Source organism: Eucalyptus grandis, chromosome 3 (genome assembly GCF_016545825.1).
Source record: "Eucalyptus grandis isolate ANBG69807.140 chromosome 3, ASM1654582v1, whole genome shotgun sequence".
NCBI lineage: Eukaryota > Viridiplantae > Streptophyta > Magnoliopsida > Myrtales > Myrtaceae > Eucalyptus > Eucalyptus grandis.
The window spans coordinates 32,641,258-32,648,230 of NC_052614.1; the positions used below are offsets into that span (position 1 = coordinate 32,641,258).

The following is a 6,973-nucleotide window of genomic DNA, read 5'->3' on the forward strand; positions in this document are numbered from 1 at the left end:
CAAAAGCTCTTGTTGTTATTATTTATTTATAGAGAAAACTCACTTATTAGTTTTATAGAGATTGTCTATAAAACCTAAGCCAAGCACAACCTTTAATCACATTGTACATGGCTTTTATGCTTAAAATTAAGCATGAAACACATAAATTGTGATTGATATTCACGCAAGTGAAATTTGAATATTTTGCACGTGAAAACATGTGTGAATAGTTTTATTAGATTGCCCGGGAACCAAATTGGATTAATCGGTCCAGAGCATGATCGTTCTTTAGTAAATAGTCATTCTTTAGTGAAAAAGAAAGTGCCGATTTTGTTGGACCAGACCAAACCGGACCAGAACCGATGGTCGGTCCGGTTCCCGGTTCCACCTTGGAACCGGACCGAACTAGGAACCGATCACCCCTAATACTTTTAAACATTTACGAATTATTTTATTCATTAATATTGACCAAATATATAAAGCATGCAAATGTAGGAGTTACGTGTCTATTAGACCACGGATCGGATAACTCTTTATTACTATTTTAAAACTCATATTCTTTCATAAGTTGAACACTTGGTTTATGGTCAACTTTTTCAATCATAGTACTTGCAGTTCGATAAGCTTCTCTAAACTATTAGAGTTATATAATATCTGTGCATTTTTAGTTTTATTCTTTCAGCTATCTTCTTTGAGGATTTTTTTTCCTTTTTTGGGTCCATTCTTCTTGGATTGTTAGGTAGCCAGTTTCACCTTATGCAATTATAACCTGAAATTAATTGATCAAGGGAAGACTTCTGTTTGGTCTCTATGCATTGTGTAACGGAGCTAGTAATAATATTTCTCTTGAACTTCGGAAAAAGAGATTGTCAACTAATACTTAACCCTAAATTCCAGGAAAAAAAAAGAATAAGTATGATGCCGTATATCAAATTTGAAGTATGGCGTATGAAGTATTTGAAGAAATATAATAAAGGTAGATATAGATAGATTGGTAATGGTGATTTTGGCTAATTAAAACTGTTGGACCTTCGTTAGGTCTTAATTCAAGTAAAGTAACTCAATTTCTTGTGTTCTGTTAATTTTGGATCTCTAATCTGCATTTGATAGGATGAAGAAGGAGAATATAAAAGAAGAGCGTGCACTTAATTTGCATTAAGATTTCTAATAAAAGAAAAAATGCAAAGGCCATTCCAATGTCGACAGTGGATCTTGCACCATAAACAAGAACAATTAGTGTGAAGCCAGCAAACAATGATTTCAATCCAACGAGAATAAGCTCTCTAACTCAATTGGTTGCACAAAGGTTGCAAGCTCACGAACTTCTGATTTACTCGGAGAACTTATTCATATGAACTTACATGCAACAAAAAAGAAGCTAGCCAACGTATGACAGGAAAAATAATAGCATACACACAAGTGTAGACTTCACTCAAACAATTATTCAAACGCCTAGCAAGCACTCCGAATGTAAATCTTATAAAGTAAAACTACATACAAAGCATTATATAGAACTTGAAAAACGTATGCAATCGTCAGAGTAGCCTCAAACAAAGTTCAGTTCTTATATAATCAAATTCGCGAATTCAAGATCTCTATTTTGAAGGAAACAGAGCGTGCCCTTAACCTTATCAGTGAACCGAATATAGGCAACGACTAGGGACCAAATTTGTAAAGGAACTCCTCAAAGGTTTTTCGGTGAAGATCAGAGCTGGTGAAGGAGAGTTGAATGCAAATCAGATTTTTTTCAGACTCTTGGATCTGAAGATAGAGTCAAACAGGACAAACTCAATGCGACGTGAAATGGCCAACAGCCGTAGCAACAAACATTGGAATAAGCTAAAAGACGTCAAAAACTGCGATGAAATCCACAAATCTCTCCTCGAGAGAGAATTGTTATTGTCACGCCCCGATCCTCGGACACGCACCCATCCTTCAGCTTGGTCAGTTTTAAAAGCGATATCACAAAACGTATCGCTGACCCTTTCATTTTCAATATGCACATGCGGAAGTAATTATAAATCCCCAGACAATAAAACAATGTGATAAAAAAGTAAGACCATATATTTCATATTAAAATTCATAAATACACTTTTATACAAAGCACACCTCATAGTATATATTACAATACTATTCACAAAAGTCTGATCTAACACCTATGCACATATACATAGGGTTTGCAAAACGAGATGAGATCTCAGTCCTCATCTGGATTGTACTCTGGATCCTCCTTAGATTCCTCTTCATCGAGCTCGTTTTCTTCAAGCTCCTCGTTCTCTTCCATCTCCTCGTCCTCTTTCGGTCCCTCCTCTTCTTGCTCCACTATCTCCCCTTCCTCTTCACTCCAGTTGGCATCCTCAACTGTATACACTGAGGAGGTTGGCTCACTCCCAAGCGCGGGATCCCTAGCATCATCTACTGCTCTATCCTTGGTATCTACAGTCCCTTCTCCGAAAGCTTCCTCTAAGATATATTGTGGCACATCCTCTTCCGGGATGGGACCCTCTCTTCACCCATCAAAGTAGTAATGATACCACGACCTATACTCATGGGGCATCGGGTCATCTTTACCCACGTCGACCTAAACCGTAGACTTTATTAGGACGTACTCTAATCCTTCTAAGTTAGGGTGGATACGGAAGTGCGTAGCCTCTTCTGAAATGCTCTCGGGAATGCCAAACTGCTCAGGAATAGGGGGAGGTGGAGGTACTAGTGCTGCCATCTAAGGGCCTGAAATTGGTTATACAATAACCAATGAGACTACGTCTCAGCGAGTTCTACCTTCCTAAGACTCGATTAAGAAACCAATACACCTTAGGGTTGCCTAAACACAGCACAAGTCAAATGACTTATCTTGGCCTCAAATTTCACTTGCAATTCAATATAGTTCAATAGGCATTCACTCAAATATCATGGATAGAAACATCGATCAAATCGACCTAGTCGATCACATGTCAATCAAACCATTTTCTAGTCATTTCAATTCATAATATTCATTTTCCTAAGACGATATATCTAGTCACCGAACCACGTACATTCTCTAAGACAACACACTTAGTCACCGAGCCACGTGCATTCTCTAAGGCGACATGCCTAATCATCAAGTCCTGTGCATTCTCTAAGGCGATGTACTTAATTATCGAGTCACGTGCATTCTCAAAGGCGATATCCCAAATCACCGAGCCACGTGCATTCTCTAAAGCGACGTACTAATCATCAAGCTACGTGCTATCCAGAGGTGATTTATCTCATCCATAAGTAACGTGCATTCTCTAGGACGACACTCTTGGTCTTCGAGCCACGTAATACATTTTTCTTTCTCAGCTTTATCATACCCGACTTGGCTTAGTCGAAAATATACTTAATTCATTCTCGCAATTTTCACCACATTATATAGCCCACCAAAACAATACTGGTGCTATAGACCCATACTCGGTTATTTACTAATCAGTTGCCCAAAATCAACTTGATTGCACAGCGATCAATAGCACGGACTGCCTTTCTAACAAAATCGGCATCTACTTCTGTAGCACACTCATTGAATTCCAGCAGAACCTGCAGCATTTAGTTAATAAGACAACATAAAATTAACCATTTTAAGTAAACAAGCAAATTCAACAGGTTAAATGCTCTTCAGTTTCCATGCCTGGTCAATATTTCTGTCCGAAGCAAGCTTTATCATGATTTCTAACTTCTCCATCTTCACATAAATTGGGTCATTGTACTTGCAGAAAAACACCTGGCAATGACAAGAGATCAATAAGCATGCCTTTCTTACTCATAATGCACCCAATATGGGTCACTTAGAGTTGGCAAGACTAAATGGACCAACCTTAATTTCATGGGCGAGAATAGTAGGCTGCCTTTGGACAATGAGGTTGATATTTCTTAAGGCAACATACTGTATCTCTGGTTCTGCAGAGAGTAACGTAACAAGAGGAGGAGCCATCTTTTTGCACAGATTCTCTCTCTATCATATTCAAACTTATCTCGAATTTGGTGAACCCTTTCCCATTTATCAGCATGTCCATTCCTTACAAATCCTTGCTCCTGCATTCAGAAAAATCACGTCTTTTAGATACCTTGTAATATAATGGATGTGGATAGATTATTGACAAATCATTCAGAGACACGGCACTGTAAGTTGCAAGAAAGTAACCATACGAAGTCTACAGAAGTGATCATTAAACAAAAGAACATAGGCATAACTGATCAATTTGTTAGCTTGTTACTCATCATAACAGCATTGCCCTTAGTTTCATTCACAATTAGCTTCTTTGCAGCTAATCAGTGCATTATGCTCAACAAAGTTCAAGCGTTGATTAAACAATAGGATGCTTTGTTAGTATGTCTGCCTCAAAAATTGATGTCCTTGTTGTTAAACACAGACATCTTGGCTCCTCTCACATAATATATTTCTACTTATAAGCAACTTTAGGGGAACTTATTGCCTTTACGATGGTTCCTAATATAAACATTCCTCAACTCGAGATTAAAAAGAAAACAAAAACTTCCAGACAAGTCAGAATCGCATACATGACTCTTATGAAAAGAGAATGAGTAATTATGAAGTCATGGGGGTAAAATCATCATGATAAGCAAAGCCAATCTCAGCGTCATAGAGAAATTACATGTTTGTCGCTCAATCACATTTCAACATGTTATGGGCAAAGCAAGTAAATTGTCATTTTCAGCTATCAATTTTTCAAAGACATTTTTCCACTAACCTCTTCTACTTGCTTATTCCTGTAAAAGAGAATGCTGAGGTTATAAAGAAAGGCAAACAAAAATTTCAGCCACTAAGGTTGAACCCATTCGCTTGCAATGACATAATCTATCAAGTGCATATTCTCCTGATAAGAAAAAGAAAACGTGTCAATCCCATTGCCACATGTATAATGCCTTTTATATTGGACCAAGAAGCATCATGAGTCACAAAGAAAATGGAATGGCAGCATTACATGGGAAAGGCATAACCTGCAAGTTGAGCTTTGTCACAAAAGAGAGTGAAAGCAGCCACCAATATTGCTGGTACGGCTTTACTGTATTCTTCATATCTATCCATGTCCTTCCCATATTTGCTACTGCACAAAAAAGCCTCAACTGTCAAAGGCCCCCTTTTATGAAAGTATGATGTACTAGACTTGAAAGACAATACTAACAAAACAAAGATGAAGATCATAAATCATCTTCCATAGTGATCTGACCTACTACAAATCCACTAAAGCATAAAAGAGAAAGGTGCATCAAACAACTAGCTTTAATGGACGAGTTCTTGTCAACAAGTAACCCGTCATGACACAATGAAAGAAAAAAACCAGAGAAGATAAAAATGGATTCATGACTGCATAAGTTCTGCAGAGAAAAGTTCAACTTGTGCTGTAAATGCTATATTCATAGCCAGAACTCGTATATGGTACTACGATTCTTTAGAAACTTAACAATCTACCATTTTGTGACACCATTAGCTTAGAAGAAACCAAGAAGCTAAGGCTAGAATAATCACCAAGGAATTCAACACCCATGTTTCAAATGAATAAGTACATGCACAAAGTGAGCATAAATGATCATACCACAAGCCCGACAACCGACAATATTCCCATTATGCTGTATAATTGAGAGTCTTCTGAAATCTGAAGCAGAACTCTAGAATATGGAAGAACAATGCCTCATAAAAGCAGATAATCGGAAAAAAAAAGGCTGTACTAATAGGATACCGACCTCTATATAGAACGCCACGGCCACAAAAAGAAGGGTCAAAGTCATTGCGGATGAGGATACCTGCAAAGACAGATTTCAATTCCTGATTTGAGCGTGTTCTAGAGAATCTTAACTTAGCAAGAATCTTGTCATACGCACTATGAGAAGCAGCCTTCGGCCTGCTTTATCTGGGAGATAAGTCGCTAGTGCCGTCGAGGGAGAGCGAAGGTGGCCTTGAGCAGGGGTCAGCGAGTGGTGGCGTTGAGGGTGAGTGGCAGTGGCGTCGAGGGCAAGCGGCGAGCTAGAGGTCAGCGGCGGTGCCGTCGAGAGCGAGAGGAGGTGGCCTCGAGCAAGGATCAGTGAGCGGTGGCGTTGAGGGCGAGCGACGGTGGCGTCGAGGGCAAACGGCAAGCCAGAGGTTAGCCGTTGTGCCATCAAGGGCGAGCGGAGGTGGCCTCGACCGTCGAGCAGAGATCAGCGGCGGTGGCGTCGAGGGCGACCGGCGATGGCATCGAGGGTGAGCAGCGGTGGCGTCAAGAAGAGGTGGAGAACGGACGGTCGAAGAGAGAACTGTGAGTGAAAACTAAAAGTGTCATGTGGAAGAAGTGAGAGTGAATTTTTGATTTGGGGGGTTTTTTAGCCCTAACCGGACCGGTTCCGGTTCTCAGTGTCCGTTCCAGTTCCGGTTCCGATTCTCATAGGAACCGGAACCGGAACCGGGAACCGCCAGTTCCCAAAAAAGGGGAACCGGGAACCGGAACCGGTCCCTTTAGAACCGGGAACCACGCTCACCCCTAGGCTGGAAACCCACTTCTAAACATTCTGTTTCAATTGCAAAAATAGAAGAAAACAAAGCTAAAGTGGCGGCAAGGCTCGGGAATGGACAACAGGGTGATTTTGAGTCCAAACCGGCGGCTCGGGTGGCTTCCTCAGCCACTTGCAGCACTGAACAAAGGGCTAGACAGTGGGACAAAGCAACTAGACGAGCATGGCTAGGCGAAGAGGGGCAGACGGCACACGTGACCTGTCGCAGGTGGAGGTGGAGCAGCAACCGGTGGTGGCGCGGTTGGTGGCGGCGTGCGACATGCTGCTCCAGTTTCTTCTCCAGTTGCTAGCGCCGAGAATGGAGGGGAAATGGGATGTTGTGGCCGGCCAAAGGGGGAGAGAGAGTGAGGATAGAGATGAGGGAGAGAGGATGAGGTTTGGGGGCCACATTGCCTCTATTTTCCACCAAATTGTCCCCCTATTGACCCACCATGGCCATGTATACTCACTTGGCTGCCATCGAGCCACC

The 6,973-nt window shown here is 41.0% G+C and overlaps 1 long non-coding RNA gene across 2 annotated transcripts; it reads right to left on the reverse strand.

The window, feature by feature from the left end:
- Window positions 1-3,639: 3,639 nt before the first annotated feature.
- On the reverse strand, window positions 3,640-5,903 carry LOC120292234. 2 transcript variants are annotated; one of them, XR_005550016.1, is made up of 7 exons: window positions 5,839-5,903; window positions 5,701-5,760; window positions 5,553-5,625; window positions 4,957-5,063; window positions 4,707-4,832; window positions 3,812-4,029; window positions 3,640-3,718 (listed from the first exon to the last, which is right to left on the reverse strand). It is a non-coding gene; the product is annotated as an uncharacterized LOC120292234 (long non-coding RNA). The 2 variants fall into 2 exon arrangements; XR_005550017.1 differs by lacking the exon at window positions 5,553-5,625.
- Window positions 5,904-6,973: the final 1,070 nt, after the last annotated feature.